Consider the following 18,641-nt stretch of genomic DNA (forward strand, 5'->3'; position numbering starts at 1 on the left):
GAAATTTCACATTACGCTCAGTACATCGCTGATATGTATATCGATCGTGTACGCGTGTCTACGTCCGAAATGATCGCCTACTTCGATTCGAATTCCGCTTCGGCCTTTAATAACTCGATCAATTTTTCCGCCCTCTCTCTAACAAGCCTCCAAAAGTATCGACCAAAAGACACACGGCGAACCAATTAAACGCTTCCTCGCGCGTTTGCAGCAATTAAACCGACGCGCTATAAGACCCATTCAGCCACAAAGGCTCATCATAGTCGAGCCGTAATGTGACAAGTGGGTTTGCGCACGAATGAGGAGCATTTGACGAGCGCTGGGGACGAGGATCACCGGCCCGCGACGAATATAACCGATGTATATATACATATACACGAGGTGTGATAGATGGAGAGAAACGAGGCAAATCTCTGCAATTTATTGGGGCCACTTTGTGTAATTTTAAAGACGCGTCGAGGCGGAAAAAGCGATCGCGATGTGCGGGAATTAGGAAGGCGCGTCGAAGATTTTTTTTTTCCTCTCCGCTCTCGGAGATCGATGGATGGAGTATATGAGGAAAAAAATTTTTCGGTGTATACGCGGCAATGTTGTGTAACACGACGATCAATTTTTATTCAATGTGTAACCTATAGTCCAGACACATGGGATGATGGAATAGTACAAAGGAAGCAGGGGGTAACGTGGTGCGCAGCTAAGTGAGCAGCAACGACGAGAGACGGAGATGTATTCCTGCTAAGGGAAAGGATTTGTCTTCTTCTGTGTCTATCTCGACGTCCGTTCGAGAGCGAGGGATGCTGTGTATAAAAAATTAGAGAACGGAAAGTTACCCGGGTAAAAGGGCCAAGGTCTTCTTCCTATAACTATATATACGTTCTAGTGCGCGCTGAAAGACTACGAGCGAGAAGTGTATTAATTTAGTCAATTCATTAGAAAGGTTACATCAAGTTAAGTGCTCCTAAGTATAATTATACAGCCTCCAGTACCTCGCGCTATCTGCGTGTACTTTCGTCTATCAACGAAGCGCGCGCGAGCTTTTTCTTTTCAAAAAACTCGAGAAGCTTCTCGGATCACGTAAATAAACAATGACGCAAGTGGCCGTAAGTAGCAGTAGTACACCCTCGGAATCAACAATCGCTGATGGTCAAGTAGCCCTTCCTCGTTTGGCACGTTTCGTGACGTCAGCAGAGCTTGCGGAACCGACGTGAATTCGTAGTCCCCGAGGAGCCATCCCTAATCTTTCTATATTACGGGGAAATTCTGTTATCCCTCCGCGCGCGCGAGGGTCTAAAGGATTTTTCGTGAAATATGTTTCGATCATCGTTACGTACATACACTTGGGGTGATTAATTTCTCCGGGTTATATTTCGAGAATCACTCGATTATTGCGTTGTTCCAAAGTTTCAATAATCACGAGAAAAGATGAAAAACAACAACAAACGCATTTATAAAGATTTGCGCCCCAGAGGGAAAGAGCTATAGCACGTATCACAGCGAATATCCCCAGAAGCTCACATTTCAAATAAAGCTCACGCAGAAGTGGAGAAGGGAGGTTAATTAACTCTTTGCCTTTCCCAAAAGCTCGAGAAACGGCTCGACACATTTGCCCCCCGGTACAAACACACAGAGCCGCTACTGCAGGGGTCTGAAGAGGCGCATAACAGTCGCGAGTAAATAAACAGCCTAAGAAGCCCACGGCGTGACGTATGGCTGACCTCCGGATCAACGATTGTTGCTGTGTGATGTCACCGTATCCTTAACCTTCGGCCGAATCAATCGGAGAGAAAGAATGATGTCACACACGAGGGCGTAAGTTATGATTCTTGGACGTGCAGTGGATGAAAATTGTATCAAGGCTTTTTCAGGTTAACGAACGTAGCTCGAAAATTCTAAAATTGCCTCTACACAACAGCCCCACTGTATCTAGAAACGCGAATCAAGACGATTATTTCAAGCACGTATAAACACTGCACTTCTCCCTAAAGCAAGCTGATCTCTCTCGACTTGTTTATTCAAGTGCGTTCGTCCGCGCGCGGGGGATTCTCTAAATCGATTTCTCTGCACGCACACACTGCTGATGTGAATAGTAGGCGCCACTTGATCTGTCGAGATTCAACCTAGCCCTCTATCTCGTTTGTTTACGCGCCGATCGCTTTATTCATTTGTTTGATCGATCACGCCGTCGCTGGCGATTATAACGCGCCCCTCATGCAAAGAGACTCAAGGGTCTTGTTATGTATATATGGAAAGATGATGCTTCGTGGCAGACAAATTGCAGCGCGGTTCACCGAAGAGCCTTCTTTTTCAGCGAAAAAGGGGGCTGGCGATGATTTTGAATTATTCCCTGGTATGGACGAGCTCTGATGATGGATCAGCCGTTCGGTCGGACCAGACATTCGTGGAAGGTACGTCGAATTCAAATCGAAAAGAGAGCTACATCGGGGAAATAATAGGCTTTACAATGGTTTAATGCGACAATTGCGTTAACTCGTCAAACACATCGTCCGCGTGTTAAATTGTCGAGAATCAGCGGAGTATGGCAAATCTCGTTCAGCTCGCGCTGCGCCAGTCAATAATCGTATGTCCCCCTGCATAACGGTATTACTTTCGGATTAAACGACGTGTAATTCCGAAACAATACCGATGCGTTAGTCGCTTTATGCTAATCAGCACACGGCGAAAAAATAACGAAAAAAAAAAATCATAACAGGGTATTTTTCTCGAGCACACATCGATATCGGAAATATATGTTTGCCCCATAAATTACGCTCCTTAGCTATTATTGCCCGGATCCGCTTGACGTTTGCTCTTCCTCCATTTTTTATGTGCCCCGTACGCAGCTCCGGCTTTCCATTCGATCGACGCGAGCTTTACTCTCTATACTATTCATCTCCGTGTGCGTGTGCGTGCGTGCGTAAATACAATGGCAGGATTAGAAAAGCCTCTTATTAAGGTGGACCAACCGAAGCGGTTTGCGTGTACGTGGGTGGTCGGTGATTGATTTGTTTGTCTCTGTATCCCTTTGTTTAGCTTTTTGGCCGGCTGTCGACGCGCCTACGCGTCGTGTTGTTGGTATAGAGTTATGATTTACGCTGAAAATTTCGATCGAGGGGTTTTTCGAGGTTTTTTGAAGGGATTGAGGGCGACGATTTTTCGAAATCGCATCTGTTTTTTTTTCAAATTTTAGTTCATTAATCAGAGCGTGAAAGAGTTTCGTTATCGCGAATATCCGTCAGCGAAATGTTTTCGAACCATTAACTTATAAAAAAAAGCGCGGGAAAAATGCCGTTAATGGAAATGTTTCTCATATCCCGCGGAAATAAATGAAATAGTCGATTCACCGCTTATAAATAAGTCCTGCGATGCCACATATATTTCCGGCAAACACGCGTACATTCCTGGAGAATGATCCGCGCGTACGTTATCGTCGATTTCGTTCGCTTTGTGTAAATGCCTTTGCAATACTTTATTCGCGAAAACTGCGCATTCGTTCCATCAACCGTCATCAATTTGGGTAAAGATTAAAAAAAAAAATCGCCGAAAATCCGTCCTTTTCAATTTTCCCGCGCTCGCTGACAAAAAACATCGCCGTCGAATCCTCGCTAATAAAAGCGCGGCTCGTTCATCACGCGACGGTGTACACTGTTTTGCGCAAAACACGCGTTCATTAAAGCGCACGTCCAATTGAACGCGACTCGACATTCCTTCGGATAAAAGTTGTCGCCGTGGCGGAGTATCTCCTGCGCTTCTCGTTACAATCGACGTACATATGTATGTGTGTTTGTGGTGGCAAATCAATTTCTGAAAAGTGACGTGAAAAGCCAGCTATATATTTTTTTTCTTTATCTGTACTGCAGATTCCACTGACCTATTCGAACCAAAATATTTCTGTCACTCTCGAGACGTTTAGAGATATAAATGTTATAAAAATCGTCCCTTTTTCAAAATTCATCACAGAGTCAATCTCTTCTCACACACGCGTACATAACACATACACGAGAGAGAGAGAGAGAGAGAGAGAGAGAGAGAGAGAGAGAGAAATGCACTCCAGCAGCAATTGATCGTCATCATCGAAGGTCGTACACAGCTCACAGCTATATATTTTACACACATACGCTATATACACAGCCGAGAGTGCGCTCTCGGTTAATCGTCCATTAAACGGTTCTTCTCTCCGGAGACGACGGCGACAATTGCGCAACGGCCTTGCACTTGTCGTTACTGCCGCGAAGGAGAACATTATCAATCGCGCCGCGGCCGCCTCTCAGTCCTCGACGCCAGAGCTAATTCCCGTCTTGGATTTCAGCGTTCCGCGTTCCACGCGCTCTATACACTCGTTTCTTTTTTATTTTCATTCTCCACTCGACGACCACGATGAGCTGCTCTTGCGCAAGGACAGATACGTATATGCTGCGGTCGAGGAAACCGAGCGACATAGGCTTGAAGAAATCGTTACGCGATATGTGCCGCGATGAGCGACTTTTGCTTTGGTAGATTTTCTCGGCTGTGAAACTTTCAGGAGAAAGACAGAAGAAAAAAAAGAAGAACTTTGGCCGATAAATTTTTTCCAATCCCCCATAAATTACCAGGCGGAAAAATTTCCTTAAAGAATGCCCCGCACAATAAAAGCGCATATATAGCCTCTCGCGAACTGCGTCGAAATAATTTATCGCTCCTCTCGATAAAGCGAACGTCGCCGAACAATAAAGCTCTCCAAGGGAGGATGAAGGAAGAAGGGGGAGGGAAAGTCGCGTGACACACCGATACAGATATATATATATATATATATATATATATATATATATATATATATATATATATATATATATATACTCATGGCTGCGACTGGTGTACGGCGACACGTGTCGAGGGCGTAAAAACCCGAGCGGTTCATTATTAAATGAGGTAATGTAAATAATTCTGGAGCAGCTGCTGAATTACACGAATTAAATTAAATTTATTTTTGATGATGCATTGTCGAGCTGCGGCAGAGCGAAAAGTGTTCGTCCTCGAGATGCTGAGTTTGCTCAGGATGTCCTGATGAGAGCTAATGAAGTTAGCGACAGAAATTGTGCTGTAACTTTTGTTTCCTCGCTATCTGCGTGGCTCGAATTCTGAAGTGCGATTCTCGGAAACGTTGATGCGCGTTGATTCAATTTTAATTTTATATATACAGACTTCGGTATGAAGTCCAGCGACGCATTACTTCAATACTCGACCGCGCGGTTGATGGTTATCGCTTTTATCGCCGCGCGACAATAGAAAATTTTATCTGACACGTTATCCATTATTTCTGTTCCAGGTGAGTCGCCAACGCCATCGCCGAGACCCAAAATCCTCCGCCTTGCGTAAGTCTCTTACTGTCGCTCGAAAATCTCCTCGCCGTGTATTCATAACCCAAAATAAATAAATAAAAAAACGACACATCCTCGAACAATTTCGTCTCTCCGCAATGCGCAACGAATAAACACCGTTTGTTTTTTCAAACCCGTGTCACGAGAATATCGCAGCAGCAGCCTCAAATAAAAAATACCGCAGCCGCGAGAGAGCACTCGGTCATGCGCACAAATAAAAAATCTAGGCTCGCTCGTCACCTCGGTGATTTTGGGTCCGCTCCAAAAACAAAAGAAAAACGACAGAAGAAAGCTTTCAAACCCGCACGGGACACGCGGACGCGCGCAATGAAAAATCCCACCGCCTCGTTACGCAATCGCCAGGAGAGAGCTTGTCCGAGAGATGACGAGCCGACGACGATTATTTTCACATCCCTCACTGTCACTCGATTCGCCCGGCGTATAATAACGGATACCGCTTTGCTTCGATTTCCCGCTGAATTTTCAACCGCTTACTTCGAGAATAATAATAACAATAACAATGGTAATGCGCACAACGAAAATAGAGTCTAGCAGAAGCTGCGAATAATCCCGAAATCAGTAGACACGATGCATATAGCCCATCGACAATCACTCACTCTTTCAGACGTTATTACAGCCTCGGCTAATGCCTTGGCCTTGAGGCGGCCAAAATGTCGGCGCCAGAGAGTGTATGCGCGACTTCCGAGAGAGAGAGAGAGAGAGAGAGAGAGAGAGAGAGAGATGCGCGCCGATTGACATTTTGTAGCTTCTCTCTTTTCGCGCTCGACGTCAAGGACTTTTACTCTCTCGCATGCGGCTGCATTTTTGCCACACGCGATTTTCGTATAACCTTCGCTGTAATCAGGCGAATTACCGATAAGGATTCGATAATTTTCGGATAGCCCTGCGCTGTGAAATTCGAGGTGTAGGCATAACGAAGATTGCTCAGCCTTGGGAAGTCATACTGTATGGATTTTCGTTAGAGATTGCGGAAGGTCGTGCGTTTTTGTTTTTACTGCTTTGAAATTGCACCGTGATTATGGCTCGATTATTGTAAACATATTACTCGCAACTTAGCTGTCATAACAACGATCGAAGCAACGCGTGTATTCGTATGGATACACATTATACACCTGACCGCAAGTGTATATATTCTTTTTTCGTCCCTCGCGAAAGTCGTTCTCACGTGGGCATAACGATCGCTATTAAGAGATATCGGCCGACTCGAATTTCTTTTCTTCCTTCGTTGCGTTGCGAAACGTTTATCCCGCGAAAATTTTTCGTAAACAAGATATCTCCGCGCGCGTTTATTACACAAACAGGAAAAAAGGAGAAGTCGTTTGGAAGGGAAACGACGCAGTAGAGCATTGTATGCGTCGCTGAAAACGACAGGCACATAAAGACGAGTATGTCGGTGAAAGGACACGTGTGTGTACAAAAGCGAAAAGTGACATTGTGTGGATGAAAGATGGATGAATCAGCGGAGTCGTATAATAGCCGAAATACGTGGGTGTGTACGACGCGTTTAATAACAGGAAACGTGCGATTTTCACAATTATATTGCGTAATTATATAAGCGCCGGTATAAATAGATCCTTATCGCGGCGACCGGTGTGTAAAGTAGTTTAATTATTACATGGGTATTATACGCGTTCGTTTGTTACCGCGTATCCTTGCTGTAATTACGATAACATTTGATCCATACGAATTATATTCTGATTAATTAGTAAATATTTCTTTTGATTGCATCGATGCATAATCCACCCTACACTTCTTCTAATTAATTAAAGATAGCTTGGAAAATCGATCAACTATATGCGTTTATAATAATTATATTCTGCAGATAGACACTGCGCTATACATCATTGTAACTTTGTCGCTCTGCAGCCCACACGTTGAATTCAATACCCTGCTGCAACTGCAGAGCATTAATTAATTTTGTCAAACACATCGGCGTTAATGTATAACCGTAAATTATTCCCGCAAGCTTTTAACGACTCTGAGAATTGGAACTTCGCGCCGAAATTGAAATAACACCACGAGTTACAATCTCCTCGGTTTTCTCAATCTCGACGAGAAATAAAAAACGTTCGCATTGGCGTAGAAAAGCGAGCAACAAGTGCAAGTGCACGGCGAGACGAACCTCGACCGAGGCCTCGAGGAAAGGCGGGTCCGCGCGCGCTCGTTAATCATCGCCGCGATGGCTGTGTAGTAGTGGTCCCGACGGCGCGTAAGTGCACAATTCGGCGCATTGTTAATTTTACTCGTAATTTCAGTGGGTCGAAGCGACGGTGATGATTTCTAAAAAAAAAAACTTTTAGGAGCGAAATTCAGGCCAAATACTTCCCACGGAGCAACGAATATACATCAGAAGCCTACAGCATCAACGTTCAATTACCATCGCGCTCTCGCAGCAAAATTCAATTATTCCCGAAAACTTTCGCGGCAAAATTCTCTTCTCTCCCAGTGTACACACTGACGGTCATTTCTTCTCATTAACAGGGGCGAGAGATAGAACAGCAGCACAAGTGCAGCAACAGCCTCAAACTTTCGCATTACAGGCCGCTTAAATGATTCATTACACACATACACACACACACACACACACATACATGGGCCGAAAATTTGCTGCACGCACTATCTCCCATTAATCAGCGGCAGCACACACGGCCGCTATTATATGAAATCTCCACAGCTGTTGCTGCTGCTGCTGCTCCAGTCATATTTACGTTCGACTATATGTATGTGTGTATGTGTATTGTATGCACGCGTCCTTACGTAAGAGAGAGAGAGAGAGAGAGAGAGAGAGAGAGAGAGAGAGGGAGAGAGGGACATTATTCAATTACGCATCTCTCAAGGTTTCCGCGTTATGCTCGTTGCTCTCTGGGAATGCGCTCTCGCGAAATTCGTTAGCGTCCGTTTATTTATTTACCGCACGTGTGTCTATCGATCTCTTGAAGATGCATTCTTGCTCCGTCGGAGTTCAATTCACCGATATGCATACACACTAAATCGAACATCAGCGATCGCACTTTCATTTTTCGAATGAACAATTTTATACAATCTCTTTTAACGCGGGAATCGCCTCGGTCCGTTTACGCAAGATACAATTAATTTGACGCCTTGGTTTTTCCCGCGCGCGAGCGCGATTGATGTGCATTATTATATAGGACGAAATCGCGGGCTTGCGTAAGCTCCTTGCGGCGAACTGTGTATAAGTACTTCGGCGAGAGCAGCGTAACCTAATTAGCGAAAAAGTTTAAATTGCTTCGGCGCGTAACAATATAAGCCGCTTGATTAATTATAATAATTGCTCGAATATGATATTATATATTACGGATGGAACGCGCGGTTATATCGTTACACGTTCAATTAGTTTGATAGAAAATAGCGCCACCGCATATATTGACACATTAACAAATTAATATCGCGGATACTACTGCGGCTGCATATGTGTACATTTGGATAAAAAATTCACAAACCGGTATCGAATGGATTCGAAGAAAATTATAAACTTTTCCCCCATTTATTTAGTGGCCATGATAAAACGAGTGCTTTCTAAAAGCTCTCGTTGATTCCACTCTCGGCGGACGTGCGTCCTCTGAAAAAGAAAATTAGTTTTACCCATTTGCGGCAGGCTGAAACCGACCCCATTTTAATTTCGCCTCCCAACAATCAACGCGCCAGCTAAAAAGAAGCTCTTCAGTTTCCCCAAACCGGCCCGTCAATTATGCAACGGCTCTCTCGCAATTCTGAGAAGCTCACCGCGAGAGAGCCAGACGCGGGATTTTTACGAGGCGCGTTTTTGACGCCGCGTAAAACATGCATCCGATATACTACTGCCGCTGCTGCATCAGCCGGGGAGTTTACGTGGGTGTACGCGTGTGATGTGTGCGGCGAAGGAAATCGTACGTCTGGTAGTTTTTGGACGGGTTGGCTGGATGTTTACACGATTTTTCCGAGAGTGATAAATTGAGATAGAGGATAAGTGGCTCGTCACTGTCCGGGAGTAGGGGTTTTTGGGAAATTGAACTTTTTTTATAGACTCGAGCTATTTCTTGAAATATTTATTCTGATGCGGTAGAAATTCTTCGCGAGAGAAGTTGGAACGTACCTTCGTTAAATAATAGAGTGAAACGTCCTACGCCGCTGTATTCGTCGGTCGAATCGAATAGCACAATTGTTATGTGGTAATAAACAGGATTCGTATAATACTAAGCTTTAATTTAATTCAAATTTAGCGATCTAAGCAAAACTTATTTACGTTTACACGGTTGAGAACAAAAATAAATAACATGATTCGATTTAACGTAACATTCGCGAACAACGAAAAACCAACTCCAAAGCGACAAAGTATCCGGCCATCTGCACGCGCATATGAAAATCCGGACTTTATTAACCAACACACCTACGTGCTGTGAATTTCCAGGCACTTTTGGCCGGACGATAAATATTTTCGCTTAACGAAGCCAGAGGACAAAAAGAAAGGAAGCCACCAGCCGCGCGAAATTCACGCAGCCTGTTTTTAATTTTCCCTATACTGGTCCCTGAAACCTTGCATTTCGTCGAAATCGAAGATATTACGACGCCGATGCCAGTGCAAAATCGCGCGGAAGGAAATTTTCGTGCAACGCGTGGCGGGTGGCAGCTTTTCGCGGTCATATCGCTCGACCTTACAGCCAACGACTCTCCGCGTTGTAGAAACTTATTTTTACTGCAATGTTTGCTTCGTGACACGATATTCCGAAGCGAACCTCGAAAATTCCAACCGAAAGCTTCGCTCACCTAATTATGCAGTCAAGGGACAAGCTAGCTCTCGTGTTACTATCCGGTGCGCGACGTGTTGCGTAATCGGGTTTATTCGCTCCGTGTACGTGTGTTGCGGCGCTGCTGTTGCTGATTCTATTTTCGCGAGATTTAACCCAGCGTCGAGAAGAAAAAAATCTTATGTCCTATTCTTTTTCAGAGCTTTCAAACAAAAATTTAGACGAAGCCATTTCGAAGATCAAAGGCCGTGCGCGTTATTCGAAATACAATTTCGGGATTTCCGTACGGCTGCGTCAAGTGGCACAGTATGTGCGAGGGCTTGGCAACATTTCCAATTTCCAAATTACACTGCAGGCTTTTTGACCGATGCTTAAAATTGAAAAACTGACGCGTCGGTTGTCGCGAGAATTTTTACATCGGACGTCTATTTCCGAGTCTCGTCGCGAAACAAAAGCAAAGCTTCTGCAAATTTGAATATCACCGGCGGTCGGCTCTGCCAAATTCGATTTAGACAATAGAACTGGCTGCTTCCGAGCGCATATTAATAAATATATCAATTATGCACTAATACACGCTTCGCGTCACAACAATTTTCACTCTCGAATAATAAACGTACATAATTCAACGATTCATCTCCCACTCGAAATCTCATTGAATCGCTCTTATGATCTATTATCCGAGCGCGCACAGACGTCGTCGTCGGGCAAGATAAATCACGCGTCGGTGCCGGGGCAAAACCCGCACACGCGCGAAAAAGCGATGAGAAATTCCCTCGCACACCTGCGCGGATTTCCTATTCCGCTGGTGAAAGACTCACCTACAAATATAAGCGTATACATATGGCGAGAGAGAAAAAAAGAGTGTATATGTGTACGTGTACAAAGCTGACCGCAACTTTCTTCTATGGTTTCCGCAGTCGGCGTCGCGTGACTCTTGAAACCGTTTGCGGGGCTGATCTGCCGCAGCCGCGAGTGCAGCATTCATGGAAGAAGGATGTTTGTACTTATACCGGGAAAATCCGAGAGCTGCTCGAATCTACTTATATACTTTTAATATTTCTCACGGATATGATGCACTGCACACAGAGCTTTGTTATTGTTCTCTCGAAACGATCGTGCGATTCGTTTTTTTTTTGTCGTTCGTCGTTAAAATAATGGAGCAGCGCACACTTAAGCCTGCGACAAATCGACACGCGGTTAAATCGCCGGCGACGATCGCTTTGCGTAACATCCAATTAACTAATCCCATCAGTCGGACAAAAGAGCGCGACGAACGAAAAAAAAAACAGAATCACCGATTCCTGTACTTACACAGAGACGCAGCCTAATAAGCTCCGGGAAAAAGCTGAGCTTCGTTTACATAAGGTTATTAAACGCCGCGCTCGCCGCAACTGAGATATTATTCAAATCGACTTTTCGAAATCGCATTACACCTGTACACATCACTCTCCCGCGGCATTTTTCTCTAGCTTCAACGCGGAACGAAGCTCTTACGTAAGCTTTATGCGTTTAGGTAACTGCTGCTGCCGCCGACGACCACGACGACGGCGACTAAAAATAAAGGCCGCCGGCGGCGGCGAACTTTTCGCGCGCTCTATAACCTTGCAATTCCGCGCCTCGCTCTCTGTCAAGGTAAAGCGAGTGAGAATATTCGCGAGCGAGCGAGCGAGCGGCTTTTCCTCTGATAAAACATAAAAGAGCCGCTGATTCGGTAGTTTGATACGTCCGCTTCCGCCGCGCGAGTTTCTGTAGTGTGAACTCGCTCGTGTACTTATATACTTGTGTGTGTGGGTGGGTGAGCTGGGGAGTTTTCAAGGATTTTCCGGAAAGTTGCGGCCGGATTTTCTTGACCGTGTATGTGTGTGCTGTATATAGGTATAGGGGGGAGGGAAGCGAGCGAGAGATTGGGAAAGTTTTTGTTTCCGCGAGAGTGCAGTTTTCGAGTGTAGGGAGAGAGGAGTGTTTATTTATCGGTCGGGGGTATTTTCGGATGTATTCGCGGTGAGATGTTGCAGCGTTTCGAATCGTTTTTTTTAAATAACCGTGCGTTGAGCCAGTGCAGCGTATACGACTGATTAAATAGCATTACGATTATCTTCTTAATGTCAGACACACATACGGAGGCGAGAACACGTGAAGCGTGAAATAATACGCTCGAAGACGTTTAAAGAGATTAATTAAACGCGATCGAAGGTTCGCTGACCTGCGGATACTCGTGTGCGCGTCGAGTCATTCGAACGAGGCACGTTTCATTGATAGTTCTCCCGATTGTTTTCAACGCGTGATTGTCGTTATACGTAAGAAAGCGACAAAGTGAGTTTTTTTTTCGATGGATCTAAATCTATTTCTCTCGTCGATATTTTTAACCGTCAACCGCCGAACGTAAAGCGAAAAGAGCGAAAAAGCGTAAAACCTCAACGTCGCCGATTAGCCGCAATTACGAAAGCAGTTGTATAAATTATTCGCCCGCGCGCGCAAGCGCTCGTTCTAAAATTCAGCGCAACCCCGCTAAAACCGTGTCCAAGTCCGCCTTGGGCTATAAATAGCCGTTATCGATCAAAGCAGACCTCCTGAAATAGAACCTCCCCCTGATACACGCTCCTCCGCAATCCTTCCTCCGAGCAAAAAAAAGCGAAGACACACCGGGTACCATTCCCAAACCAAAAAAAAAAATAAATAAAACAATGTACAACCATCCTCTCTCGCATGCCAACTAAAACACAAGGACCCACTCTCGCTCTCCACTAATGCCATACATCAGCCCGTCTGCAAACACACGACATTATTTCCGACCTCTCTCTCTCTCCCTCTCTCTCTCTCTCTCTCTCTCTCTATCTCTCTCTCTCTCTCTCTCTGTCTGCCCGCGCGTCATTACACACTGCGCGCAGGCTCATCTCCGTCGGGGCCACCCGTCGTCGGTTTGGGCCGCGCGCGCAAGGTGTCATTACCGAGAGCTATGCAGTTCATTGTCACGGTTCAAGGTGTGTGTTGCACATAGTCGCGGCGGACCTTCACGAGTAGCGCTTATTTCCCGCGCGAAATCGATATATATGCGCGCGGCGGCTGCTGCAACACACGTGACTATACACATATCGACGCGCGCGTGGAGAAGAGGGGCTTTTAAATAGAGACGCCGGAAGCAGCTTAGTGAGGAATTCGGGGGAGCGCAGAGGATCGATTCTTCCTAGCCTTCTTTCGCGCCCGCGGATCAAGGTGAAGTTCAAGTGGCTAGTGTGTGTGTGTGTGTGTGTGTGTGTGTGGCGGTGCAGCTTGCTAGATAAGCTTCGAACGATTTTTTTCTTTCTTTAAAACACTCCGCAACGGTATAGAGCGACCGATGGCAAGGGCTGTACGCCGACCTTGTCTTCGATCGTTTACCAAAACTTTTCCTCGTTCGACCGATGGAAAATCGCCTATAGTTATTTCTAGGTCGAGACGAAAGGCTGTAATCACGCGCACGTGCGCCGGCTCGTCTCTTTTTACTACTGTACACACAAACGCGCATCGGTTGCAGGTATCAATTTTCCAAAGTGGCTCGCACATTGTTATCAATTCGGAACGAGCGTTTCCGCGAGCCGAGGGTAAAGCTCTCTCTCTCTCTCTCTCTCTCTCTCTCTCTCGGTCACTGTGTACAAGTGCAAGGTTGTGCACACGCGAGAAAAATCGAAAAGAGAGAAGCTCGAGAGGACAAGGGTAAAGAAAATTGAGTAGTGAGTGTGTGTGAAAGTGCCACTGCTACAGTTCGATCCTTGTCTCGCTAATTTTTCGCCTTGGGCTCAGCCGAAGGTCAGAGACAATGAGGAGATTATACGTGCCTCTCTGTCGGCTGACCTATACATGTATATGCATAACAATAAAGAGCTGAATAGCTGGCGAGCCAAAAACTTGAAATACGCGGCGGCGGTCCGAGAGGAAAGTGACGTAAGGGTAAATAGAGAGAGGGACGACTGCCAGTAGAATTTGACATTTTTCTGTGAATTTTATTCTGTAGATCGAAGTCTTCGATTCTTCTAGGAGTGAAATGTTCTTATGGATAAAGTGCTGGAACAACGTTATGGAATCTCGGGGGAAAAATTTGTTTAATCTGAAGCTTGATTCCAGCTGAGACCACGAGTCGCGAATAAAATATTTGACTTCTATAAGGGCAACTTAGCCTATGGCTGCGACAGTAGGGCAGAAATATAAACAACGAGGGTTAAGACCAGAGTGCAGCAGCGTACGCACGTGCCTTTTTTACGACGAGAAGGTCTCAGTTCAAATTTTTCATTCTGGCAATTCGTCGTCATCGATCACAGTCTCTCGAGAATACAAAGCTCTTTATTCCTAAAGATGAGCAAAATTGCAATGTCGCCCGCGGAGCGTCTGGCAGAGCACCAAAACGAAATAACTCGTACACGGTTATAAATAAATGGAAAACGTACTTTAAAATCAGCATTACACTCCACCGCGCACAATAGAGCTTCGCTTCGCATCCCACGTCTAGTTACAGGAAAGCCCGCTGTCGCTGTATCATACACGGCCCATCAATTATTAATAAATTTCCACGCCTTATTTTCCGGTCACTTCGCGAAAGCTGCAGTTGAAATCTCAAATGCAGATTGTACAAAGAAAGAGGAATAGCCGCGTCTGCGGTATATTTCAATTAAAACGTCGGAAAAGTAAAAAAATTCCAGGCCGACCTCTCGTACACCAACACACCCACACATACTGATGCGGTTCAAAGAAACGCGAGTGCGCGGCAGAGAGGGAGACGATTGAATTCGAGTAGGACTTTGGCCGCCGGCGTCCTCCCCTTTATACGAGCGGCACTTCGGTCCGCCTGAATCCCTGCGTCATTTACAATTCGAATCGGCTGGGATAGCTCTCCTCTCGCTCTTGAGTTGACAAATAGTCGCCGGTTGACTTTTACGCTCGGCTGTTTTTAATCTTTATAAATGATTCCGCAAGCCTGATTTTTGCCAGTTGATCAATCTCGCCTCGTGACTGTTAATGCCGCGTGTGATAGAGTATAGTTGGTGTGTAGTCTGTTCCGCTTTGGTATAATCGACTATTTGACGTTATTGGGGGAGGTTATTTATTATCACGTCACTTCCTCGTGTTCGAGCGCTGCAGTGTAACGAAATGTACAGAGCTTTGCTGCGTTGACTGTGAAATTGTCATTGCGTTGTTGTTGAATCAAACAATTACAGGGAGGGAAAGCACATTATTACATCGTAATATAATATTTGATAATAATAATAAAGAGACTGATGCATGCGTGTTTATGCAAAATTGCGTACTTCATTACTATACTCTACTGAATACCTTCAGCAATTACGACTGAATTTCGGATAATACTACGAAGTATAAGAAAATAATTACACCGTCCTGTTTTCTAGCTCGAAAAATTCACGGCAAAAGCCGGCGCTCGCGCGATCTATAATTGGCAATTTCATCTGGGCACTGTAAATGCAAGTCAAAAGAGGGGAAGGATTGATTTATAGAAAACTGACAAGGTCTGCTTAACCGCGTGCGCTGCTCCGACAAAATGTATGATTCGATCAGTCGCCGGGACGCGCCGGCGCAAGACTGGGCTAAAAAAGGAGACCGGACGAAAAAATTCGAGGGAGAGCAGTGGCCCGGATTGGTTTTTCCGCGCGAAAACAGAACTCGATTCGGTGTGTATCGAGCTATACCGCGAGTTATCTTCGATTACTCGCGGGTGTGTATTTTTTCCATTAATTTTGTGAAATCTTTTGAAATTTCAATCCGAGCTTTTTTAATCGACCGACTTTGTCGCGAAACGTCTTTGCTTGAATAATACATCATCTTTTGCATAAGTTATTCGTAAGGCTTCTCCTATATACGTATACAAGTCCGCTGCATTTCATCATACACTTTTAAGTCTCTCGTGCATTAAGATAACGCGAGTCTTCGGAGTGTTTAGACTATATAAGCCAACGTATCGTCTTCCGACTTCGGCCAAATCCCATGTTACGCGTATTATCGGTCAAAAATCACGCCCCACCCCGCAGCATCCCTCTCGACACGCGGTAAAATCAAGCAAGACGACATCACAACCCACCTATATAGCTATACATCTGTGTGTATACCTAGCCCTGCAGCGCCCCCTGCTTCGAGAGAGAGAGAGAGAGAGAGAGAGAGAGAGAGAGAGAGACGGCGCTGCTGCACGCGCGCGTCGTTGACTATCGGATTTTAAACTCGAAACACGTAGCTTTAATGGCTTCCTACCGCGAGCACAACAGAATGCTCGAGAGAGCCGAGCGAACACGGGTATTTTTTTTCGACGCGCGGATTATTAAGGCGGATAACGAGGAGGGCATAGGAACTTCGAATCTGTAAACGTTGCTCGTTTATTTTAACGCATACATATCAGGACTTTTTTTTTCGTTAGTTTGCGTCGGAAGGGTGGGCTCTTTTATATGGCGAAGAGTTAATTAAAATTTTTTATCGGACGACGTCGCAGTAAAAAAATTTAATTAATTTACGCTTTACGAGCTTTTTACACTTTTTACAGTGATATTGTATAAAATTAAACTGTTGCCTCTCTCTTCTTTCTCTTTATGAAAATAATCTCGATCGTCGAAACAGCTTTGCGGCGTAATTTCCATCTCACGAGGCATTATAATTTCCCCGTCCAATTCAGCAGCTTTGACCGGACAGCTCTCTCTTTTTCGCCCGCGCGATAATTAGAGCGACGCGGGATAATTTCGCGAGGACGTTAGCTCTCTCGCAGTACGCTACGTTTTTCCGGCAAATTCTGAAATATAATTGTCCGCCCGGCTGGCCTTTCGACGTCGGTGCGTTAGAAAGAGGCGCCGCGAGAACTGCTTTGACCTGGCGGGAATATCAAATTTTGATTTTAGTCCACGGTTATATTGCGTTAGTGGCTTTTTATCTCGCGAAGGAGAATAAAAAAAGACGAGGTTTCAATCGTGAAAGTTAGATATCATGATTAAATAAATTGTATATCAAGCTTTGTTCGCGATGACGAAATAATTTTATAAACGTCTATCAGCTGAATTATAAAGGTCGGACTCGGTGGTGCAGGTGACGTGCGGGACGCTTTTTTGAAATTCGCTGCGAAAAATGTTTCAAGCTACGCGACGTCGATGGCCCTCCTGCTGATTTATTATGCTTCGGTGTCGCGCGCGATAAAAAGCCATTAAAATTTTAAAAAGTCGCGTGACAATCCGTTGGATTTTTATGAAAGCACGAGGATAATCCACTGCCGTCAGTTCGTTCGATCGCGTTTTAATTCCAGAACATAAAGCCAGTAAAACGATACCGAACAATGATGCGCGAAAAATGTTATCATTCAGAAGGACGAGTACACTTTTCGACGTGGATGAGCGAATCGGGTTCCTTTTATACGTGTCCACGGGAGCGATTTGCCAGCTCGTTAAGAGCCAAAGGACACGAGTCGTTAAAGCGTTTGAGTGGCAGTTCTTCACCCTTTCTTTTTTTAGTCATCCCGCGATGTTGATTGTCGTTAATTAGATCGGCCGTCTTTGTCGTTGGGAGATCGATTTTCGACGATTTCCATCTCTTATTCGCGTTTTTATCACTAAAAAAAAATCGATCAACGGCGCACGTGTTCCATGTGTTCTATATAGCCGTCTCTTCAATTAGAAACAATCGTTCGCCTCGCGCACCTGCGTCCCACTTTAGCAATTACTTCGGTCCACCATCGGAGGACGGTCAATTCACGATATTAGCGAAAAACACATCTATAAAAATAACGATCGCAGATACACCTGCCGAACAAGAACATTCTCAACAAAGCTACACTCGAGACACGAGTACTTACACTCAGCGGAGAGTAAAATCGTTTTTACTGCAAGCGTTTAGTGCTTACATCAAGTGTTCGGCAGTTAGAAACTCCAATTACTTTTTGCCCGTCCTCTCGTCCGCTATTGTCGTCCGTCCGAAGTACGTCCTATATCTACGTACACTTATCTTTCGGTTAAAATAATTCCTTTTCGCTTCGCAAAGTATGCACGCACGCTTGCAAGCTCCAAGCCACGTTCAAAGCTCGCATAAACACACTCTCTTTCGGCCGTCGCGCTGCGCGCGCTTGTAACCCAATCAATGCAGCCCGTAAACAAACAACCAACAGAGAGAGATCCAGACGCGCAAGCACACACAATGGAGAAAGCAATCGACGCATTAATCAGCAAAGCGTTCGCAGCTGCCGCCGGGCGAAACCTTCTCTCTCTGATGCCTGGCCTACTCCCCAATCAATCCGCGAGAGCGTGCGGCAATTACACCGTGCGAAATGAAATGCCTCTTATGAGCGCGAAATATACGGTATAAAGGATTACGGTTTTCGGCGTGAGGGATTTTCGAGATGATATGTTGAAAAATTAATTGAATTCTAACGCTTACGGAGCTTAACCCAGAAACCGAGTCAGTAAAACGACCGGGTTTGGTCAGACACGGGGTTTTATATCTTCCGGGTACAGGCGCGCGTAATTTCTTTTAAATCTAGCGTAAAATTAAGGAATTTTTCGCCGCCTCG

At 45.2% G+C, this 18,641-nt stretch overlaps 1 protein-coding gene across 18 annotated transcripts in view; it reads left to right on the forward strand.

Annotated features, from left to right (window-relative positions):
* The window catches only part of LOC100123078 (octopamine receptor beta-2R), a 176,998-nt gene that overhangs the window by 137,369 nt on the left and 20,988 nt on the right, over positions 1-18,641 (forward strand). For 4 of the 18 annotated variants that reach the window (XM_032600553.1, XM_032600554.1, XM_032600556.1 and 1 more), the window contains one exon: positions 5,303-5,348. The exons of the other annotated variants lie outside the window; for them this stretch is intronic. The gene's annotated coding sequence lies outside the window, so the exon portion shown is untranslated. The remainder of the gene's footprint in view (positions 1-5,302; positions 5,349-18,641) is intronic. 18 annotated transcript variants of the gene reach the window in all.

This window comes from Nasonia vitripennis, chromosome 5 (genome assembly GCF_009193385.2).
Source record: "Nasonia vitripennis strain AsymCx chromosome 5, Nvit_psr_1.1, whole genome shotgun sequence".
Lineage (NCBI taxonomy): Eukaryota > Metazoa > Arthropoda > Insecta > Hymenoptera > Pteromalidae > Nasonia > Nasonia vitripennis.